This window comes from Hesperophylax consimilis, chromosome 20 (assembly GCF_061612785.1).
Source record: "Hesperophylax consimilis isolate HC1 chromosome 20, BYU_Hcon_1.0, whole genome shotgun sequence".
In the NCBI taxonomy this organism is placed as follows: domain Eukaryota; kingdom Metazoa; phylum Arthropoda; class Insecta; order Trichoptera; family Limnephilidae; genus Hesperophylax; species Hesperophylax consimilis.
In genome coordinates this window covers 2,038,790-2,064,207 of record NC_142855.1, presented here as the reverse complement: position 1 = coordinate 2,064,207, position 25,418 = coordinate 2,038,790, and the positions used below count along the sequence as shown (strand labels likewise).

General features: G+C 35.4%; 1 long non-coding RNA gene across 1 annotated transcript; it reads right to left on the bottom strand.

Moving 5' to 3' along the window:
* Positions 1–23,728: 23,728 nt before the first annotated feature.
* Positions 23,729–24,471, bottom strand: LOC149413900 (uncharacterized). The gene is made up of 3 exons (XR_016303989.1): positions 24,273–24,471; positions 24,073–24,165; positions 23,729–23,912 (listed from the first exon to the last, which is right to left on the bottom strand). It is a non-coding gene; the product is annotated as an uncharacterized LOC149413900 (long non-coding RNA).
* Positions 24,472–25,418: the final 947 nt, after the last annotated feature.

Sequence of the window (25,418 nt, the reverse complement as noted above, 5' to 3'; positions counted from 1 at the left end):
GTGAAACAGCTGTAACAACAACAAAAACTATTTACAATACTTTACGTGATGTGGTAATGTATAAAGCTATAATAATTAGATCTAGTTACGTGTGAACCACGGATGCAAAATAATGAGCTAAAGATACTCTAGTGTAGAAATACAGTAAACCATTATTATTACAGAAATGCTTTTCAGAACTAAAGGGAAATTAAACTAGAATACCAAGATAGAATGATCCCAACATCGTTTGTAAATGAACCTTCCATTCATTGAAAGCTAAACATTATTAATATTACGTTAATTTGAATGCACTTTGTATTGTAATTAATTTATACTTGTTTATATAAAAAGCCCGACCGGCGTAAATTAATAAATAAATAATTTCTTGCAATTTTATTTCATGTTATAATAACTTGTAAAGATGTAACTTGTTTTATGGGTGCAGTAAATGTTTGCAAATAAAAAGGTTGCAATTATTTTGGTTCACGTATTGTCTTGGAAAACTACCGAAACATCCAACACGCCATTCTCCCGCAGGGGTGGGAAGAGAAGATAGACTGCCAAACAAATCCCCCTCGGCAGAAACTCACTTTCATCGACATGCACTTTTGCAAATTGCGGTGTTCCTTGAAGAGATTTGATATGAAATAAGATTCTATAAATATTTATTACTTCTGGACTTACGTTCAAGCTATATAATAATAGTGTGCTGCGACTTGCTCAATCCTTGCTCACCTCCTTTGTCTAGAGTCTATACCCTTCTTATGTTTATTTATTTTAATTTAAGTACATAAAACAGGCATGGTGCCCAAAAATTTACATACATGGAGGTTTAAATACATAATAATAACATAAATAGTAACAAAATGAATAAGCTAAATATGCAGAAGTAAATAACAAATAAGAATGGGTAAAAGGTAAATACAAATAATATGTTCGTAAACGATTTGTTATTTTCACACCTGTACTGGTGAGACACTGATTAGGTAGGTACAATGTTGCTTCTCTTTAAATAAAGGGCTTCATCACAATATCATCTTAATATGATTAAAGGTAATACGTTTTTTTGAAGTGTTTAAATTGGTAATAAAAATGTCTATTTCATTATTAGAGCCATGTATAATGTTATAATTTCTTAATGTTCGCGGTACAGGGGAAAAATATCCTGTATTTGTGTGGTCGGCTTTAATATGGAAATTGTCTTTCATCCTCCTTGTTGATTTTCTTGATGGTATATTGATGTTGATGATGAATATGAAAGAACATGCGGAAAGGAAATATCTCTGTTTTAAGGATCGGACGGTTGAACAGCTGAACCTTCCGACGTGGTGCTACTTGGATGAAATCGGAAAGCAACTTAGGTTTTTAGTATTACATCAACTCTGTTTTTAGACACAGCAATTGAATAAGAGATTAAACTACACACATGAATATGTCAACTTAGACAAGTAAAGTAGTTTACAGAAAATATAGATAGCATACAAGCAATACCTACAAGTATGATACAATATATGGATTTGGAGTTTCAAACACAGGATGCTGTGTGGAGGGTCTGTTTGAGGAGAGGAAGGAGGCAACTATAGAACGAATCGTAGAAGCAAATGTGTGTTTTCCGACTGCACCTGTTCCTCGAAACATCGTAATACTGGTAGAATAAGGGTCAGCACACCTACCTGACATATCTGCAGCACAGTGGAAGATACTCTCAGTATCACCCTGATGTAAGATCACCAGTTAGAATTGAAACTTTGCTTGAAATGGTTTTAGACATATTTGACGACAAAATCTGAACAGCCAGGTACTTTCCCACCTTCCTCTTCCCGAACCTGTTCTCCACAATCATTTTATTTTTTGCATATAAAGTTCATTCTGAAAAACTCCACACAGGAGGCCCGTATATCATCTCTGGGGATGCTGTGTTTTTGAGGAGAGGAGGTCCCATGGGTCTTGAAGACATTCAAGCTGTAGGAGGGAAGAACCATAACGATAAGAAGCATACCAATGCGATACTGAGAGCATCTTCCACTCTGGAACTTGCCACAAGCTCACTACATATTGGTTTTAGTGAATAAATTGTGAAATAACGGATTACTAGTCGACAGCCTTATCCCTCGACCACGGAGGATGTTCGATAAACAAAGTAATAAATAAACGGATTTCCTAAAGGTGGTGTTGATTAGAGAGAGAGAAAGAGAGAGTTAGGCAGTACAGCTTAACGTTATTTTGTCGGCGTATTATAAATGATTGTTTTCTTTTCAGATCATGGTAACTCAAAGCAAACTGATGCCATTCAGAATAAATACAGATAATGGATTAGCCAACACAGATGATATAAACAGCGAAAATGTCAAAGTTCAAGATGATAAAATTGTTGTTGGCTGAACCGCGGCTTTGAGCCGTCATTACGGGAAGCCGTGTGTTTGATGGATTCTAATCCGGTTGGATGTCATTTATCCAGTTCCTACCTATCCCTAACCACCAACATGCTGGAAATTATTTGAAATTTGGAACAAGTGTAAGAAAAATAGTGCAAATTCGAGTGCATTTGTTTTGAAAACAGAAGAAGTATTGTGAATAACTTGGAAGCAGTATCTATTGAACATACAAGAACTAGGACAGCGATATATTCGGATCTACCGGATCTGCCCTGATGATGGACACTGCAACGCTGTCCGAAACGTCGGCTAAAGAAGGAGTTAGCGCAACACGGCATAACACCCCAAAAACATACAACAAAAATGCTTTTGGCCGTGAGAATCTAAAAACTTACCCAATGTTACTTCAAATTACTCTAAAACTATTTTCATAGTACCTTAAGACATTTTTTGTACTCGAAGGACGGGTTGTTTCGGAGAATTTGAAGAATTCATCAAATTTCAACGTTCATTTTCGGGTTCTGTGAAAGTCCTATTCAAAGTTCTGTTATTATATCATTATAGGCTATTGCTAGACCGAACTGAAATTAAAACAGAACTTGAAAAAATCTTTCACAGAACCTGAAAATGAACTTTGAAATTTGATAAATTGTTCAAATTCTCCGACACAACCCGTCCTTAATATCGTATAAAATTATTCAACTCCGTTGTACAACGCTCTATGATAACTTGCAATGTACCTGCTTATAACATTCATACACAGTAGGTACTGTACACTCATTATTGTACTACGTATAAGTATGTTGCAATAGAAAATGTTCCATAGCAAAATTGGGTAGTAACACACTGTTTCAGTACAATAAAATGCAAAATCGTTGTGTTCACGAAAGCGAAAAATCCGAACGCATTTGGATATTTAATAAATAGTAATATTTTTCATTGACTTGGACAAACAAAAGTTCTTGGAGATATTTTCCACAGCAAAATGTATTTTCAACATTATTTAAATGATTTATGCAGCAGCGAATAGACTGCTGGAATTCGCTATTCGAAATTATCTATCATTCCAATTCCGAGTTTAGATGGACTAATTGCTAGTTGATCATGCGCTAGCCTCCGGTTTAATAAAACAGTGTTTCTTACATTTATCGTTAATATCGAAATGCTGAAAATATAATTCGTATTGTTTTATTGTTACCATAAATAAAAATAATAATAGTTTACTAAAAATGTATGCAGGGGAAGTGAGTGCAACATTCTAATTTAAAACTAATAAAAATAGCAATACCTGGATATTTATAATTGAAACAGAAAATGCTCCAAAAAAGCACGTAGTTCGTCAAATACTTCAATTTTAGCTGTAGGCGAATAGACGGCCTGTAGGGTAAGGCACTCGACTAGCATACCGGATGTCACGAGTTCTAGTTCTGGCGTGAGCAAATAAATGTTATTTGAAAACTGATTGGAAGATACTTTCAGTATCGCGATGGTGTAAGAACACCATTCAGAATTGAAACCTTGCTTGAAATGGTTTTGGCCGTGTTGAGTGATTAGACCTGAATAATCAGGTACTTTGACAACATGAATATGCATAGTGCTAAAAATCAAAACGTTTTTCTCCGTTGTGAGTCAAGATATGGTTCGCCAAGGGCCCCCTCCGAGAAAATGATTTTTTGCATGTCAAACATGAAAAAGGTTTTACTCCATTGTGAGTCAGCATATGGTTCGACAAAGACCCCCTTTGAGAAAATGATTTTTTGCAGTTGGAACGTGAAAAAGGTTTTTGACCACTGTGAGTCAGCATATGGTTCGTCAGTGTCCCCCTCTGAGAAAATGATTTTTTGCAGTCAGAACATGAAAAAGGTTTTTCACCACTGTGAGTAAACCACATGCTTCCTCAAAGATACCTTTTGAGTACATGAATATGTACATTCGGAACATGAAAAAGGTTTTTCTTCGCTGTGAGTCAACATATGTCTCATCAAACTTGCCTTTCTATAGTATGAATTTCTACAGTCAAGACACGAAAACGGTTTTTCACGAGTGTGAGTCAGCACGTGTTTCTTCAAATCTTCCTCCCGAAAAGATGAATATGCACAGTCGTAACAAGTAAAAGGTTTTTCTCTACTGTGAATAAGCATATGGTTCGTCAAAGACCCCCTTTGAGAAAATGATTTTTTGCAATCGGGACATGAAAAAGGTTTTTTTCCACTGTGAATAAGCATATGGTTCGTCAAAGTCCCACTCTGAGAAAATGATTTTTTGCAGTCGGAACACGAATAAGGTTTTATTACAGTATGACTGCGCAAGTGCAGTTCTATCTTTGACTTATGCCAGCAGGAGTAATTACAATAGGTACAAGAAAATCGTTTTTTTCCGGGATGCGTCTTCTGGTTTGCTTTGAAGTCTGCAAAAGATAACGAATAAACCTTAATATATGTTAAGTACATTAATTCATAACAGATTAAATTATTTAAAGAGCTCAGATTGTGAATTTAAAAAAAGAAAAATTGGTTTTACATGAAATCCGGGTAATTTTTTCAGAGTGCTCTAAGCATTCCTTTTTAACATCATATAGGTCTATGTCTATTTCCGTATAAGGAATCCCCACTCCATCTTCTTCTCGGGGCTCTGGTTCTGCCTTGATGGGAACAGTCTCCACATTGTTGATATCTGTAAGAACAAAACAGCAATACATTCCGTTTATGGAAAATTAATATGAGGTAAATTTAGTTATAAGAAGGACCACAGATGTTTGCTTCTGTGGCCGATATTTTCACAAGAAAAACCTTTTATTCTAGAACAGATTATGATTTTTATAGTCACTGGAACAATTATTTCAAAATCAATAACATATTTTTATTGGCGCTGAATAATAGTAGGTGATCACAAAACATACATAAAGAGAAAGAGTTGCCAGTAAGTCGGATGGATTACTTCAGTCGTGAAATAAGGAGTGGACTCAGCTTGAGGAATCGGTAATTTTTAGCTAGCGTCAGAAGTCGAAAGTTTGTTACGTTTAACAATTTACTGTAAGGTTAATATTTAACGAAAATATAAAAGTAACTAATGTACTACTAGAGGGGGACTTCGTTAAATAAGAATTTGTGTTGGCTGCGTTACGTTTTACGCAGTGAATTTAGCAACCCATTTGCGAATATACATAAAAATATATTCATTAAACTTACTGGCTTCCGGAATGCTCTCTACATACTGAAAACATTCCTGTTTTACATCCGGGAACTCGTATACTATATCCGTACATGGAATTTCTATTTCAATTGCGCGTTCTTCCTGTGAACCTGGTTCCGTCTTGATGAAAACACTTTCTGGTATTGGAAGATCCATGGCAGTGTTGTGATAGCGTCTTGTTGTGTGATGTAAACTGATAGAAGCTCACAAAATGGACCTGAAACAGAACATTGATTTAACGGAACCTATTTGCTCGCAGTTGTGTATTTTATTTATTAGTACATCTATCTATGAAGGCAATATAAGTTTTAAGATGCGTGCCAAACGTAGACGTTGACAAGGACATTAATGTACAGTAAGTAGGTTTCATAATTATAAGTGTTTATTTTTCTAATGTCGTTTAATTACGACTTAATAATCGGGTAACTTTGTGTAATTGTGGGAGTCTTCGATGATATTAAAGTTGTTCGTCAAGATTACAAGTTGTTTTAATTACATCATAAAATATAATAGTACTGTTGTAGGACTGACGTCCTATTTGAAGTTATTCCGAGAACTCAAGTGGCGCCATAATCGGCTAGGTCCGGAATCGGTCAGAACCATTCAGATTCTGATATGCGATCACTCCTGTTGGCACTACAATTATCGTTAGATTGAAGGATCAGCTCACTATTCGGAAAAACAAACGATTTGTTAGCTTACAAAGCTGGGCCTTGAGCAATTCCTTGGGGGACACCGAAAGCATTCGGAACAGTTAAACACAATGGGTTCGATTAGTAAAGTTGTTAACTATGAAAAGGACGTAGGCAAGAAGGAAGAAATTCCCGGTTTAAAAATAACCTGGAATGGTGGCAATATTTGAAAACCTCCTACGACCATCGTCCCTTACTTGGTATTCCAGCTACACTACTATTTATCATATATCATGGGAAATAAAATGCCTTTCAAAGGAAAATGGAAATCCATTTTTTACCGTGTATGAGTTTGAAACAATAAATTCAGTGACATCAATAATTGCATCAGCGGTACGTTAATGACATTGTAATTCGAATAGGCTACGTGATAGATATTTTTTTCTTATAAGTTTTAGCAAAGCTATCTGTAACATTTATATCAATGTATACATTATTTTTTATTATTTCACATACATACAAAACAGCGGATATATTTTATTGTTTGTAATGCTTTGTCTGCTAATTCACTTTTTAAGATGTCTTCAAAAACTAGTATTTACATTATTTTTTGTGTTATTTTAAAAGTTTTACATGTTACATGATTTAGTTTCTTGTATTGCATCTCTACAGTAACTCTTTTAAAATAACTTAAATTTATATTTAATATTGTATCTTCACTTAAACCATAGAAATAAGATAAAAATACTTATAATACCCACACTCAGGCTTCGCCTTCGTGGGATTTTTTTTTAATTATGTACATTTATTTCAATATTTTTTATACATTTTTCAATATTTAATGTAACCATGTATGTATAATAAAAAAAAAATTCAATAAAAAAAAAAAAAACTATTTTACGACCATTTTCAGAAGTGAGTTGATAATTGTATTTAATTATTAAGTAACCGGTCAGTGGCTGAGTTGACATCGCGTTTGGGTCCCACCCAGGCGTAGTGTGTTCAATTCCTCGGCTGGCTTAGTCCTCCACCACATCATAAGCAACATTTTTAGCTTAATGTGGTGGTAGTAGGAGATTTTCAAATATTGTCCGGTTATTCAGACGGCCGGCATAGTCCAGTGGTAACGTATTGGACTGCCATTCCGAAGGTCGCGGGTTCGAACCCGGCGTGCGCAAATAAATTTTATTTGATTGATTTGTGTTATTTCACAATTAATTAATTAAAATAATATATAGTATATTTGCGGCACGTTCCAGAGTGGAAGATACTACCAGTATCGCCCTGGTGTAAGACCACCATTCAGAATTGAAACGTTGCTCCAAATGGCTTTAGCCGTGTTTAGTGACTAGATCTGAATAGCCAGGTACTTCCCCACCTTCCTCTTTCCCTTCCCCACTTACCTTCAGCCTCACAACATCCCTCAATTGGGGATGCCATAGTCTCACTGGCTCCAGACGGGAGCAGTTGGGACTCTTGTGAGGTATTAACTATAATAAAAAAAATAAATAAAAAATTCGTAACCCGGGAATGTTTGTCTTTCAAATGTAAAGTAAAAAGTAGTGTGATGCCTTTCATGCCTGCAGTTTGGCGGCGTCCATGATCGAGTGGTAAAGCTCTGGACTAGCAAGCTGGTGGTCGTGATTTCAAATTCCAGCGTGCGCAAGACAAATTTATTTAACCCTGCAGTGGTCGCGTGGACTACATATATAGTCCACTAATACTAAATCAAAAATTTCTCTAAAGTGCTAAGCATTAGTTTCACGTGCTGCTAGGTACTTTTAAACGAACTATCGAGAGACGCACTGAGTGCAGCGCAAGCCATAAATCGTGTGAGGACGTGTAACAGTAGCTCCGCAAAGATCCATACGTAGTCCGCGCGACCAATCACGTAAGTATTTTTCAAGTGTGTAAATACGTATGTAATATTTAAAAAGTTCATTTGTGGGGATAATTCGAAATTAGTTTCTTTCCTGCACAGAAAATATAACAAGTTAATAATTTTTAATAAATAGTTTTATTATTATCTCAATTAGAGGCAAACCCGTAAATAATTAATTATAAAACAGAGGATTTGTTTTGTTTATTGTATCTAGTTAAGAAAACTGAACTGATTATATTTTCTTTATTTTTGTTTTATTTCAATTTAAAAATGGACTACGTCTGTAGTCCGCGCGACTCCTCATTTAGATGCGTGACCAATGCAGAGTTAATTGTGTTATTTCACAAATTACTCATTAGTACCTACTTATAGTATATTAGCGGCATGTTCAGAATGGAAGATACTCTCAGTATCGCCCTGGTGTAAGACCACGATTCAGAATTGAAACGTTGCTTGAAATGGCTTTGACTGTATTTGGTGACCAAAGTTGAATAGCCAGCCACTTCCCCACCTTCATCTCCCCATCGCTTTCCCCTCCCCACTTCCTTCCGCCCCACAACATACCCCAATTGGGGATGCCATAGTCTCACTGGTTACAAACGGTTGGGAGCAGTTGGTACTCTTGTACGATTTCACATTAAAAAGTTCTGTATTTTTTATAGAATTGATAGTTTTAAACCCTATTTTGACTATTTTTTTGCAAATCTTTTTTTAAGAAAAAACTAAAAATTATTTTCCTACAACCAATTTAAACTCATGATGAAAGAGAAAGGGGCCTTTTTGGCCCGGAGCTCAGTATGCCATTATTTCAAAAATTCAAAAAGACACACAGTGCGTAAGAACTCGAAGATATTAATTTTGCTAGCAACCAACGTGGATGAAAGCATGATTGACGTGTTTGGGTTTTACATTTTGTAAATTAAAAAAATTGCAATTTTGGTAATCTTTTCAACTAACTTACTAGACTCATGTCTGTATTATGGTAGTCGTAAGTGATTTATGTAAGAATAACAATAATAAAACGAAACGTAAAAATAAAATTTATGGTAGAACAGAAATTTAAAAAATGCATATCATTTTAGAAACCATATGAGGAATAAAAATAAAGATAAAATTAAATAAATGATGGGTATAAACTTCTTTATATTAAACACTGTAAGAAGTCATTTGAAGAAGGCTCGTCCCCTTTCAAATAGCCAATATTGAACACGGATAATAAAAAGGGATATAGAATGATATAGAGTTTAAAATGTAAGTATCTTTGAATATGCAGTCAATTAAGAATTTGGAAAAATGCATTGTTGACTTTGATGTTGTACAATATGCAATCCAACATTTGAAAACGGTTGAGCCAATCGCCAACAGTTATTGGATTTTAGCAATCTAACGCTTCCCGCTTATATCAATGAATATTTGATCCACAATTTCACTTTTTATTAATTTATGTGTAATCATTACAACTAATATCTAAGAAACACAAAGTTAATGTGAAGTACCTAAATGTCAAAATGACATTTAAATCATTCCTCGCTTAGCCAAATTTAGCGAAAAGATTCCACCTAGTTGAGCTAAGTCGCGTTGGAAAACACGAAATAGTGTATTAAATGACGCCTCAGTCCTTATCAAAGCTCGTCGGTGACACAGTTTGATTTGGAACAACATTAACTGACCAAGCAATATGAACTACGCCATTTACTAGGGTAGAAAACATAAGATTTAGAACTTACTAACAACTAGGACAAGATTGGAAACATTGATTTAATTCACAGAGACGAAATTAAATCATGCTTCATTAATAGTTAGGTTATTCATAGACAATAAATGGACTAAGAAAGCATAAAAAAAGATAAATTTATCGAATTCTGCTGCGCGATTAAAGCCCGTTTATAATAGGAATAAGGGTAAGAATTGGCCGGTGCCGTAATATTTTAGATCGTGGTTTATAATTGGAAAGGAATAGAATAGAATACGCCCATAGAAGTGATTATGCCGCTGTCAATGTTCTATGCCAATTGTCAACCCAGAGTTTATTCTTCCTCCATCTTATAAAATGTCAAATTGTTTTACATAAATAAATATTGAAACGATGGATTCATCAGACATTGTTGCATGTGGAATGTTTTTGTCGATTCTGGGGCTAGCACACACTGCAATTGAGACGCACAGTTGACGAGAAAAATAAGGAAAAAACGACGTTGGAGTGTGCGTCCAATTAATCATAAAAGGAAGAAAACAGGACATTTATTTGAAGACATAGCGGCAGTAGACAACGATCAATTCAAGAAATATACAAGAACGTCGCAGACCAATTTTTATAAATTGTAAGGACTTCTAGAACACAAATCAGTTAATTATATTCGATTGTCAAATAGCAGATACCATAGTGTATCGATCGAAAATACATAAATCTCAGTATATATCTTAGCTTTCTGCAATCCGTAACCGTAAAAGATAAAGTTGGACCATCTTTTCAGTTATGGAAAAAAAAGATATTATTGCCATTTATTATAAACGGATACACAGGTTTCATATCTTCCAACTTATACGGCGTAGGGCTTATCGAATACGAAATACGGACTATTCCTATTATAAACGGGCATTTAGTACTCAAAAGAATTATATATACCAAATAATTATTCATTGAGGTAGTTACCACCTGATCGCAACATTTTAAAGCATGTTTCTATTTCAGAAACGCGTGAGAACAATAATATTTAGCTTGATGTCTGCACTTTGATATTTTCAACAAATAGGGCCGCATTATCGTCTTGATTCTTGACAGCTAGGACATAGATGTGCGCTAAAAATAGATGGTCTAAATGGAACTGGGACACGGTCAAGCGGCTTGATCGCAAGCACGTAGTTTATTGTCTATGGCACTTTGTGACAAGCATTTTGACCGTGTACCGAAGCTGGCTTGCAAGCATTGCGCAATTCTACGTGCTTGCGGCGGGGCTTGATGCGAATTTATATTTTTGTGGGAATAGACAAACGACAATAGACAAATAAATATCACGTATCATAAACAAATTGAATAAAATTGTTATAAAATAGGTACTTAGTTATTGTTTTTGTGTTCAATTTGTAGAAATCCATCTAATTTAAAAATTCTGGAAGTATTTTTTAATAATTATGACAGCGGTTTTCAAGGTCATTAATAATCAAACTGTAGAATAAATAATTTTCTGAATTTTCAATGAAGAAAACATATTTTTGTATGAATACCGCACAAGATATTCATACAAAAAATAGCTGTAGCCTGTAATACACTTTGCAAATGCTCATGGGTAAAGCGGTACCTTAACTTGTACCATTCTTGACACCAAATTCGTTTCTTTTTATTATTTTATTCAAACATAAAGCTAACGTAAGAGCCAAGAACGCTTTGTCTTTGACAGATTCCATTTTGCCGCGAGTCACGAAATGACAGGAAGGCATAGAAGTACATATACATAGACCACCACGAAATCACAGGAAGGCGTGGCCATGCTTGACGGAGAGGCTTGATGCGGGCTGTCAAGCCGCTAAGCATAGACAATAATAGACAACAATAGACAACAATAGACAAAAAAACTACGTGCTTGCGATCAAGCCGCTTGACCGTGTCCCAGTCTCTTAAGAGACGGCGTAGACTAACCATCTATTTTTAGCACACGTCTATGGGCTAACTGTCAAAGAATTCTTGCTATAATACTTCCCCATTTATTGGAAATATTAATCTGCTAATATAAAGGTGAATATTATTATTCACACGCGTTCCTGAAATAAAAACATGCTGTGGAACATTTCGATCAGTAAGTACCTACCTCGATAAATAAATATTTTTTACGATTTTTTTGTCAGTCTCGTATTTTATATTGTCTTTGAATAACCTCACTTATGAAGCATGGTTTCGTCTCTGCTAAACTTGTTGTCAAGTTTCCTTTAATTTTACATATTTAAACTTATACCGTTTTACCCCTGCAGTTAAATCAACTATTCGAAGCTTGTCATAGTTATTGGTAAGTTTTTATGCTAATGTTTTCTACTCTAGTTTGTTCAGTTAACGTTGTTCCAAATCAAACTGAGCGACCGATGAACTTTAATTTGAACTAAGGCATGATTTTATAGCGTCGCGACTAAGCCCAACTTATGATAAAGTTTCACTAGAGAATTAGCTAAGATTATTCTTGGCTAAGCGAGAAACGATTGAACTGTCCATATGATGTCTGAGAAGGATATTAATATTTACTTTATCAAAGGCTTTTGAAAAGTCAGTATATATTGAATCTACTTGTGCACGAGACGTGAAAGCTTCACAGATATAGTGTTCATACAACAGAAGATTGGTTGTGGTAGACCGACTGGTCACAAAACCATGATGTTCTGGAGTAATAATATGCCTAAACTTAACAGTAATTTTATCTAAGAGAATACTTTCAAACATTTTCGGGGTGGTAGACAGTATGCAAATTGGTCTTTAATTTAAAACACAATTTTTATCACCTGATTTCAATAGAGGTGTCAAGTGATTTTATTTTCCAAGGATCAGGATATATTCCAGTTTGAAGTGACGGATTGAATATGTGTTGAAGTGGAGCTGCTATAAACTGAGCGCATTCCTTTATTAATACTGTTGGAATCTATAGTATCGGGTCGAGCTGGTGTAGCAAGATCTTGATCTATAGTATCGGGTCGAGCTGGTGTAGCAAGATCTAGATCTATGATATCCGTTCGACTGGTGTAGCATGATTCTTATGATTTTAACATAATCACGAAGAATAATTTAAATGAAACAACACGAGTGCGTACCAGATCTAAACTTATTTTAGATCAAGAAAGAAAAGACTAGCGACAAATTAAGTGGATTATTTTTTGAAGGTCGAAAGCAAAAGACTTTGGTTTACATAAAAAAATGATGCGAATATAATAAAAGGAGTGTCGTTGATCGTTTTACCAGGTTCACATTACTTGTCGCGTGTTACGTCTGGGTTAAATACTGCCGTTAACATAACCAAAGCAAATATAAAATATTTGTCTTCTAAAAGACTTGGTTGGTTAATAGACGAATTTATTATTATTTTTATTATTTATACCCGCTAAACTGCCAAAGCAGTTTGTCAGCAGGTCAGTTTAACAATATTAATATATTACTAAAGCATACAAACAACGAGAAATCACAATATTTAAAGCAGATACAGAAGAATTTAAATAAGAACTTAAATAACAACAAAACAAAGCCACATATAAAAAATAAACAATAGAACAACTTTCAACTTACTACAATACAAAAGAATAAAATACAAAGACAGTCAGTTGTAACACAGGCAAATTACTCATATTCATGTATATACATATGCATAAGATTATTAACAATATCAGTTTAAAAAAGCTTGATCTATTAACCATTTTTTAATTTTATTTTTTAATTCGGGGTTGCAATTTGATTGAATTTTATGTCCATTGGAATCTTATTAAATATGGTAGGCACAAGATAAGAGAAAGTCCGTTGCTCGTATTTATTTATAATTTTCGGAATGGACATACCTTCATTTCTATTGAATCTTGTGTCATATAAATGATCTACTTTTTCTTTGTATTTTGAATCTGACGTTATGTTTTGACATACAATTTTAAACCAGAATATTCCTCGAACAGATAATACGTTAACTGACTCATATAATAATTTTATATTTCTTCTTTGTGCATAAATACGTCTGTTTATCAAAAGCTTAATCATGGAATTTTGAATTGATTGGATGTAACCTATATTTGTCTTGCAGGAGTTTCCCCAGGACGTTATTCCGTATCTGATTGTAGATTCCGCTAGTGACACATAGATTATTTTTAACGTACTTGTAGGCATAAAATATGTAATTTTGTAAATTCGCCCCGCAATAGCTCGTAGGCGTTTTTTTTTTTTTTTTTTTTTATAGTGAATACCTCACAAGAGTCCCAACTGATCCCGTCTGGAGCCAGTGAGACTATGGCATCCCCAATTGGGGGATGTTGTGAGGCTGAAGGTAAGTGGGGAAGGGAAAGAGGAAGGTGGGGAAGTACCTGGCTATTCTGATCTAGTCACTAAACACGGCTAAAGCCATTTGGAGCAACGTTTCAATTCTGAATGGTGGTCTTACACCAGGGCGATACTGGTAGTATCTTCCACTCTGGAACGTGCCGCAAATATACTATATATTATTTTAATTAATTAATTCTGAAATAACACAAATTAATCAAATAAAATTTATTTGCGCACGCCGGGTTCGAACCCGCGACCTTCGCAATGGCAGTCCAATGCGTTACCACTGGACTATGCCGGCCGTCAAATTGTTTGCAGATGTTGCTTACGTGTGTATCCCATTTCATATGCGCATCTACAGTTACCCCCAAATATTCATACGTTTGTACTAGTTCAATGGTTCCACATTTAACTGGAGGTGTGATTCAAACGATGGACAAACGTTTGAATCGTCCGGTACAGTGGTAGTTCTGTCTTTTTAATTACAACGAGCTGCTACTACGTCATTTGATTAATAAGTTGGTACAACAACTGCACTTTTCCACTTTCCGGCTCTTCTTCATTATTGTTAATTTCTGCCATTACTCGACCATTCTGATTCAATCAAGGATAACAAATGATAATATCCACAGTTTCCAGCATTTTATCCTGATCTTGCTACTAGAAACTGACGAGTCTAGGAGTGGTATTGGTTTACTCCGTCGAGCCGTATTTTACGACTTTGTATTGGAAGCGGAACGCCATCAGAAAATTTGTTTATATTATCATAAGGGCATACGTTCTTACGTGGCGTCTTTAAAATATCACAAGCCATTTTCGCTATTTTCCGAACGAATTAAGAATAATAATTAATTCTGTGTTTAAACAAAATGCTTAATACTTGAACTCTTAACAATGATAACTGATGAGTCACCTATCACCATAGATTTAGGGATAAGGCATTTATTGAAAGCCAGATAATTAGCTCGTCGTTTCACGGGTCGGTAATCAACACAAACCGAAACCCTGCACAGAAAATTAAGTTCGTTAAAGTAAGGTCTCTTTCGGCAAATCAGTTCATTGTGGAACTTTTCTGCGCAGGGTCTTAAAGCATTTGGTTTATGTGGATTGCTTACCGACCCTTGGAATGACGTGCTCAGTTATCCAGGAGAGAATATTTAAAGTAGCGACGTAGAATTTTGATGCAAGAACCTACGTTGATATGATATCCTGGCAAGATACGCTTATCACGTATCCCCCGATGGAACAAAAGAAGAACCAGAGGAATGCCTAGTAATAATAATAATGATGACTTGTATAGCGCCGTTTTTGTGGATAACCTCAAGGGCGCTGTACAAATTTATAATACATTTATACAGTGATCTATGTTATTACTTACTATTTATGGAGATAATATACAGTACCATACTTACCTGGTAGATCACTTGAGATTAATGCTTGATTAAAATTATCTAATTGTTTATTAGCGAAATTAAGATACAAGATTTAGGACATAATTAGAAAATTGCATATAACTGGACTTTCTCTCAGGAATTGTATATTTAATTTAAACATTAGAAGTCATTTCTATTTTCAATAAATTTGACAGGTTGCCCTGTTACACATCAATTGAACGTTGTTTGCCGGTTGTGACTGAAGCATCTTAGAAAGTGTGTGGCAAAAAAAACAGAAGGCTTTATTACTTCCACCATAAACTTTTATAAATCCGCCAAAAATTGAAACAAAACATTATTTCATACCGGGATAACTAATAACATTTATTTAACTAATGAATTCTGTAGTAACTGTTTTTCATCTTTTATAAAAAAAATGTAAATGTTCGATTGATCAAAATCTTAAATCGCCGAAAGTTCTTCATCAAATGATTTGAAATTTTAATACAACGCATTCAAATACGCGCCTGTTTTTATATCCCTTTATTTTATATATGTCACCTATGACAGCTCATAACATGCTTTAAAAAAAAACAGCTGTTACACGTGAAAGCAACACGTGCTATTGTTTCTATATCTGCACAGGCAGACTGTGCCACAGCAACGGATAGCGGGGTACAGCTAGTTGTAAATAAATTGTTTCTTAGGAATATAGTTAAAAAATATACCTGTTAACTAATTTTCAACCGCTTGGGGGAACCTAAACATTAATTAACTAAAAATTTTATTAAAATTAAATACCTATGACAAATATTCATCACGTATTGAAATAAGACAATTTTTTGGCAATACTGTAGTGGCGTGCACTACTTATCACCTAAGTTGACGGTATTTTACCTAAGTTTGGTACCATTTAACTAACTGTTCCCCAAATTCCTGAGGGCCAAACATTTGAGGACACAACAAACGGTTAATATCAAAACTGACCTGAAGTCTGATGGCTTCAAAACCCTTCGCTTGAAGAGTGTCAGAGAGTGTCTCCTTGTGCGGACGTTATCAATGTTTATCCGAAAAGTGCGATTAACAAAAATAATATTAGATAACGGAGAAATGGGGCGATCGAAACATAATATTTTGTAATATCTTTTTACTTGATACTCCAGTACCTACCGTCGTAGACTAGCCATCTGTTTTTAACACACATCTATGGTCTAGCTGTCAAGGCATGAACAGGACGATAATACAGCCCGGTCTATTGGGTATTTAAATTTGCGGTTATAAAACAATGCGTTCACACGCGTTCCTGAAATTAAACCTCACTATAGTACTTTTTTAGAATCGTCTGAATGTTTGTTTGATTTATTTATTATATTTTTTATAAACAAGTTCTTCAATAAAACTGTGAAAATGATTCTGATTTTTAGAGAAAGTTTAGGTGGCTAAGATCATCACTAAATATTAAACCCACAATCACAAAATAGGCGCCCCTCATAGCCCCTATCAATTGGCACCCAACGTCAAATCTCCTTTCAATTGACGCTCACCGTGGTTTCCTGACCACCCACTGAAGACAGAGAGGACGGACGGTTTTAAAATAATCATAAAATAGTTAAATTTTACTCAAATACAAATGTATTGATGGAATCGAGGAAATAGCATTTGAGACAGTAAAGTGTGGAAAGTCACATCAGGCATGTGGTGGCCGAAATCGTTGATGCAGTGCTGGAGGCGTTCTTGGAAGTTTGCGTAGACTCTCCAACATCGCTCTATATCATAGGGGTGAAAACGGAGATCCATATGCATAATTCGCCTTACCGAACGATCACTGAGGCGAAGTGCAGCAGCATGTTTCCGGGCAGATCGAGTCGGACTGCGAAGAAAGGCTTGTCGAACGCGTTCAACATTTTCAGGAGTTCGAACTGTTCGCGGAGCTCCTCTAGGTTTTCTGTTGATCAGTTCACCACGCCTGCGAAGTGATTCAACCCAACGAAGGATGGTGTTTCGAGAGGGAACAGCTCTATTCCGATGAATGTTGAAGTGGCGACGTAACTCACGCTGTACGACGGTGACTGACTCATTATTTCGGACGAAACAATCATAGGCGAAAACGCGGTGCTCCACCGTCCAAGGCTCCATGACGACAACTTGTAAAACAATGATAGGAACTAACGAGTCAAGCGGCACCCCCCCCCCCCACCTCGTAGACGGAGGGGGAGAGAACTACCCATCTCAAAAACGTTCTTCCTCTCTGCCGTACCCTGTATAAGTGATTTTTAATTTATTTGAAAATGTTTTACGAATATTAAACATTTTATTTCTGTGTGTTATAATAACAGTATGGGATGTTCTGTTTTTATTAAATATAACTTTATTAATCTGCTCTTAAGTTATTTGTAAAGGCTTGATAAATGCATTAAGCGCACCACCCCATCCTATAATGCCGCAAATGATTGAAAATTGCGCATGAGAAAAATATGTAATTTTCTATTTTTCAATTACAGATAGATTAATTTGTTTGCGATTTCCAATTTAGATTTGTTTCAATAATAACACCCAAATGTATAATGTTTTCAACTTTAGCGAGGATAGAGATGTACTAACAAATAAAATACTCAATTTACACAAGTCAGTTCTGTTTCAGCTCCATTTTGTGAGCTTCGACAAGTAACCATCACATAACAGTGCCATGGATCTTCCCAACCCAGAGAGTGTTTGCATCAAGACGGAGACAGGGTCCCAGAAAGAAGACGCAGGTAAAGTAGAAATGTTTGCAGTATGTCGAAAGTACTCCGACGGCTAGTAAGTTTATGGAACATATTATGTAAAACTGTAGATTTCTAAATTCCTGTTTATTGTGGAATAGAACGTTACAAAGACTAATGCATAGAAACGAAATGATCTCTACCTGTACACCCAAACATAAGTTGCTTTTGTATTTCCGTTAAATGTTTAGTATTGAAACAGTTTTGGATAATATTTACCATTTTTCCCATCATTTACTATCAAACCTACTATCCAGTTCCTTTCTTAAAAACAGCACTACTCACATTGATAGAAGATGATTTGTTGCATTGTAAATTGTCGCAAGTCGACATTCGTATTCGTGTCGTGTGGCAAGAAGGTGTAATCGTCGTGTCCTCGTCGTATATTCACACGCTTTGTGCTCTGTTTGCAAATATCAAAATCATATTAAAGATTATCTCGTTTTGGAGGAAATTTCACCATGTGAACAGTGCAAGTTAGTCGACAGCCCTACTGCCGGGATTCATGGGAATTCAAGGAAGGCTGTTTCTATCATTCCACATTTCCCGTGATTTTTCAAACCCAATTGAATGAGCTTTACACTGTCGTATTTCGTGTGGATTTTATTTACAGTTCATTTCCGTGTTATAGAACACGTTAAATTAACCTTATAGGAAATTGCTAGACGTAACATACTTTTACGCCCCAAATAATTCGCCGCTAAAAGTTAATGATTCCTAAAGGTTTTTAAGGCTTAAAAACTTCATTTACTTTACTGTCAATGTGCTCTCTTTCTATGTGATTTTTGAATCACAAAGAACTAATGAAAATGTGTTATTGGTGCAGGAAACAATAATTGAAAATCAAAGGCTCCCGTTTAAAGGTGTCTCCGGTGAAAGCATCGATCCCAGAAGCGGGCATCTGGGGTCCTTCTTATTACTTCAAGTTACCTTATGTTAATTATCATATATTGTATAACAGGTGGAATTAATGTGGAAACTGTTCCCATCAAGGCAGAACCAGGGCCCCGAGAACGAGATGGAGGGGGAATTACCTTTACAGAAATAGACATAGACCTGCTAGATGTTAAAAAACAATGCTTAGAGCAGTCTGAAAGAATTACCCCGATACCAGGTAAAATCAAGTATTCTTTGTAAATTCACAAATTTAATTTTATAAATAATTTCGTCTGTTATGAATTGATTTACTTAACTTCTATAAAACTTTCTTCTGCAGACTTAACAACAAATCTGAAGAAGCGTCCTGGAAATTCCTGCTCTTCTGAGTCAAAGTTAGAACTTCACTTCCGCGACCACGCTGGAGTTAAAACTTTTAAATGTACTTACTGTAACTATTCGAGTAAAGCAAATCTGAAGATGCACATGCTGACTCACAGTGGAGAAAAAGCTTTTGCTTGTGTTCACTGTACATATTCATGTTCTAGAAAAGCAGACTTGAAGAGACACATGCTGACTCACAGTGGAGAAAAGCCTTTTTCATGTTCCGACTGCAAAAAATCATTTTCTCGGAAGGAAATTTTGACGAACCATATGCTGACTCATAGTGGAGAAAAAGCTTTCACTTGTGTTGACTGTACATATTCATGTTCTCGAAAGGCATACTTGAAGAGTCACATGCTGACTCACAGTGGAGAAAAATCTTTTGCTTGTGTTGACTGTACATATTCATGTTTTCGAAAGGCAGACTTGAAGAGTCACATGCTGACTCACAGTGGAGAAAAAGCTTTTGCTTGTGTCGACTGTACATATTCATGTTCTCGAAAGGCATACTTGAAGAGTCACATGCTGACTCACAGTAGAGAAAAAGCTTTTGCTTGTGTTCACTGTACATATTCATGTTCTAAAAAATCAGAGTTAAAGAGGCACATGGTGACTCACAGTGGAGAAAAAGCTTTTTCTTGTGTTGAATGTACATATTCATGTTATAGAAAGGAAGGTTTGAAGACGCACATTCTTACTCATAGTGGAGTAAAACCGTATTCATGTACTGATTGCAAAAAATTATTTTCACAAAAGGCCCATTTGACGAACCACATGCTGACTCATAGTGGAGTAAAATCGTTTTCATGTTCCGACTGCAAAAAAATATTTTCACGAAAGGCCCATTTGACGAGCCACATGCTGACTCATAGTGGAGAAAAAGCTTTCGCTTGTGTTGACTGTACATATTCATGTTTTCGAAAGGCAGGCTTGAAGAGTCACATGCTGACTCACAGTGGAGAAAAAGCTTTCGCTTGTGTTGACTGTACATATTCATGTTTTCGAAAGGCAGACTTGAAGAGTCACATGCTGACTCACAGTGGAGAAAAAACTTTTGCTTGTGTCGACTGTACATATACATGTTCTCGAAAGGCAGGCTTGAAGAGTCACATGCTGACTCACAGTGGAGAAAAAGCTTTTTATTGTGTTGACTGTACATATTCAAGTTATAGAAAGGAAGGTTTGAAGAGGCACATTCTAACTCATAGTGGAGTAAAACCGTTTTTATGTACTGACTGCAAAAAATTATTTTCACAAAAGGCCCATTTGACGAACCACATGCTGACTCATAATGGAGAGAAACCTTTTTTATGTCCCTACTGCAAAAAATTATTTACTCGAAAGGTCAATTTATCGAAGCACATGCTCACTCATATTTAAGAAAAACCTTTTTTTTGTTACGATTGTAAATATTCATGTTCTGGGAAGGGACAGATCGATTATATTGGGAACACAGACAATAACAGTCAGAGACAATTAATTATTATTTCATTTAAGTAGGTACTGAACACTGTGTAGATGGTTATTTTATGTTTTAAGCAGCTAATTAATTTTTTTATGACTGTATGAGCCATTGTACTTGCATTAAAATTATAAGCAAAGTTAAAATAATTTTTCGGCTTCCGTGGTCGATGGGTTAAGCTCTCAACTAGCAAGCCGGAGGTCGTGGGTTCAAATCCCGGCATGGGTAAGTATATTTTATTCAATAAATTTGTGTTATTTGACAAATTACTCTTTTCAAATTATATATCGCTGCCTTAGTTCTTGTATGTTCAATAGACCATTTAGCAAATTTTATAGGAGACGTTTTTTTTGTTTTTACATGCAAATTCTAAAAAATTCTCGATTTTGGTAATTTCGTTTAATACATGTGTGTAACAGAAAATTATTAAAGATCATTTTTCGAAGATTGAAGCTATAATATGCCCATATTATGACTTTATAGGTGGACGTTGAACATGGCTTGAAAATGATGAATGATTATTTTGGATATTGAACATATCGTCTGGAGATTGAACAATCCGGCTTCCATAAGTTTGAGGTATTTTTTGTTCAATTAGCCAATTAGTGGTAAATTGTATATACAGGGTGATTTTCAGATTTCAAATACTTTACTTTTATCTTAGTTAGTAGTAGACTTAAAGTATTATTTTAAAATATACAAACAGAGTCCTTGAGTTAATTTTTCACAAAAACTGCTCTATATAAATCATCCAATATTTTGGAAGTTTGAAAACAATGCACAAGTACAAAGGTACCTACCGCTAATATACTACTATCGGTTGTCGGTGCATGCGTGATGTGAAATATTCTTACATCGTACGTATTACGGCCTCCGTGGTCTAGGGGTACTCTTGACTAGAAATCCAACATACAGTCTATTTGCGGCATGTTCCAGAGAGGAAGATATGGTGTAAGGACCACCATAAGAATTGAAATGGCTTTAGCCGTGTTTAGTGACCAGATCTGAATAGATACTCACATATCATCTCTCTTCTCCTTCATCCTCCTTCCTCTCGTTCTCATCTCCATCTCCTTCCCCTCCACACTACCTTCAGCCTCACAATATACTAATATACCCCAATTGGGGATTCCATAGTCTCACTGGCTCCAGATGGTTGGGAGCAGTTGAGACTGTGTGCGGTATTCCATAAAAAAAAATCCCGAGTGATGCGAAAAATTATTGAAGTTCAAATTTCAGTTGAAAATTTGTTTTTTTTATATTGTTTCGTTACTTACATTTGATAAATGTAATTTTTAAAGTTTACTTACTTTAGAAAGTTTTTTTTTCTTTCGGAAGGTCTTATTTGCCGTGAGCTTATTATTTATGTTGATTATCGTGAGTAAAATATTATTTTTTTTAAATACTTTAAGCTCTTAAAATCCTTAAATTATAATATCCCGCGATTTGGGTTATGGGTGTGCGGTATTTAACATTACATTTATTGTTGTTAGTCGTTTGCCTAGTTGGTTTTATTGTAGTTCCTACATAAGAATATGTTTTTGTTGTTTGTTTTTGGGGTGTTATGCCGTGTTGCGCTAACTCCTTCTTTAGCCGACGTTTTTCTTTAGCGCAACACGGCATAACACCCCAAAAACAAACAACAAAAATGCTTTTGGCCGTGAGAATCTAAAAACTTACGAGAATATGTTTATTGTTTTTTATGTGACTAAAAAAAACAAAAAATCAGAAACTTTTAATTGAGTGAATTCAAAATCGAAATATTTGGACTTCGTTTTCATCAGCGATCTCAGCAGTGATAACGGACAAAATATGTGTCGTAGATGTCTTTCAATCAGACTATGAGTAGAGTCGACTTTTTGCACATTTCCATGTCCTGGTTCTTTTGTTGTATTTCTTGAATAAAAATAAGTTTTAATCCACTAATATAATTTATTAATACTCATTTTAGGTAAAATTCCTAAGTTTGTAAATCAATAATTGAATAAATAAATAATAAATGAAGCACCTGTATATTTGCCTAGTAAATTCAAGAAGTACATGTAAAATATTGTGAAAAAGCCTATAAATGACATATTTTTAAGACTTACCTTTCTATTTGAGCTAATGTTCTAAGGTTTATTGATTCTGCAGTCGGTAAAGTCTTTTTTAGTTCAATAACAGCATAGGTATTTTCGCAATTAAACGTATTTTTAGTGGAACAATTTCGTTGTTAGGAAACAACTGAAAATCAACATGGCCGCACATTTTAACTAGCCGGCTCCTGATTGGTTGATAGTGGAGATTGAACATTCAAGACCTCAACCTTCTGCGGGATGTTGAACAAATATCTATGAACTTTAAAAAATATATTATATTCATAACTTTGAGTGTTTGAATTAGAGGTGAGTCCTTTGAGTACTTTCCGATATTGGGTACAATGAGTACACGTACAAAAAAATACCCGGTACAAAATACTTCCAAATATTTTATACCTACTTTGAGTATCTGGGTACTGGGGACGGAGATTGACGGGGACCCGAGGCGTGCGGAGGTACAAAATATTCTTAAATATTTTATACCTACCATGGGTATCTGGGGACGGCGAGTCACGGGGACCTTAGGCGTGCTGGGCACTGAGAAGGGAAGTTGAGGGGTGGGGAGGGGACGAACAAGAAGGAATAATATTACTTACAGGTGTTCAAAATAAATAATGTTTGAGCGTTTTTTACATGATTTTTATTTTTTGTACATTCGTAGCGTTATGTTGTAAGGCGTATTACACTGCCTAGAAATTATTTATTAAGCATGAAACAGTAACATCATTTTAACAAAACATATATTATATGGTCATGAAATTAAATTAACACGTTTTCCTACATTGCTGTCTGTAATATCATCTCTACAGGTAACTTACTGTTAACTCAAAACCTGTTTAAAACGCCTCGACATCGGCAGCAGAATTTGGATTTTCTGGTTCATTCCAATCAACGCTAATACTCATTCCAATTCTTCCTGAAAGCATTAAAGCAGTGGATTAATATATTTCTTGGTTTTGCCAATGTTTTCGTTTCAATTGATCGATATGAATATAACACTTCTTCAACACAGTCATTTGGCCGGTGACATTGTTGATGAATTACATGTAAAATAACAAGACTTCTCTTATACTAACCATTTTGCGTTGCCCTGAATACATCTTCGTAAAGATGGTAGACCCTGGTGTGGGATTTGATCAGCGTAAATGCGCACAAGTAGTCAGCAATACCTAGGAAATTACCAGAATTTTTTAACATAACATAACCTCACAAAGATATGTATTTTATTTTCAAGACATAAGATTCTTGTTATTGAATGTTTATGTTGATTTTTTACCTGATAAATCCAATGCAGCAGCCTTTCCGTCACTTCTACCGCCGTATTATTTCTGGAATACTACGGAAGGTTCATTAAAAGTCAATGAACATAACTAAACCATTCTATCAAACACCATGCCATAGACATTAGACACTCAGCTGTCAACAGTTTTACCATAGACATTAGACACTCAGCTGTCAACAGTTTTACCATAGACATTCACCATCAGACAATGGAGATTACCGTGGCTAAATACTCATAACTGTCCTTTTTCCTCGTACACCTTTCTAATAGGAAAGAGCGAAAAGGCATCTGTATTTTACAGTGACGAAAGCAAAAATATTTCTTTGTCTCTTTTCCTCATATAACTTTCTAACCGACGAGAGTGAGAAGTCAGTAATATTTTAAAGTACGAAGTACTTCAAGACCTGTGATACGAATATTAAACCAAGTATTTTGGAACCAGGTATTTTGGAGATTTGTCACAAGTACAAAGTACGGCATGAATATACCCGGTACTTTTACTGGGTACGATAAATACGCCTCTCCTCTAGTTTGAATGTTCAATATCCAGGAGATTGAACAAATAAGAACTGAAACATTGTTCCGTGAGTGGATATTGGCACACGAAAAATTCTTAAAATGTCACTTAAAAACCAGAAAATATGTTTTTTTTAGCTTGCGCAATAGGCTAATGAACATATTGGCATTCATAAATCAGTTTTGCAAAAAAAGGTCTATTGAACATACAAGAACTAGGACAGCGATATATTCGGATCTACCGGATCTGCCCTGATGATGGACACTGCAACGCTATCCGAAACGTCGGCTAAAGAAGGAGTTAGCGTAACACGGCATAACACCTCAAAAACAAACAACAAAAAAAGCGATATAGTATATTTGCAGCAAGTTCCACAGTGGAAGATACTCTCAGTATTGCTTTGGTGTAAGATCACCATTTAGATTTGAAACGTTGCTTGAAATGGCTTTGGCCTTGTTTGGTGACCAGATCGGGATAGCCAGGTACTTCCCCTTCCCACTACCTTCTGCCTCACAATTGGGGACCTGGCGGTTGATAGCGGTTGATACTCTAGTCAGTTTGCACACAAATTATCTCAAAAGTTTTTCATACGAGATGGCTGCCAGGCGATTTTCCCTAGTCCT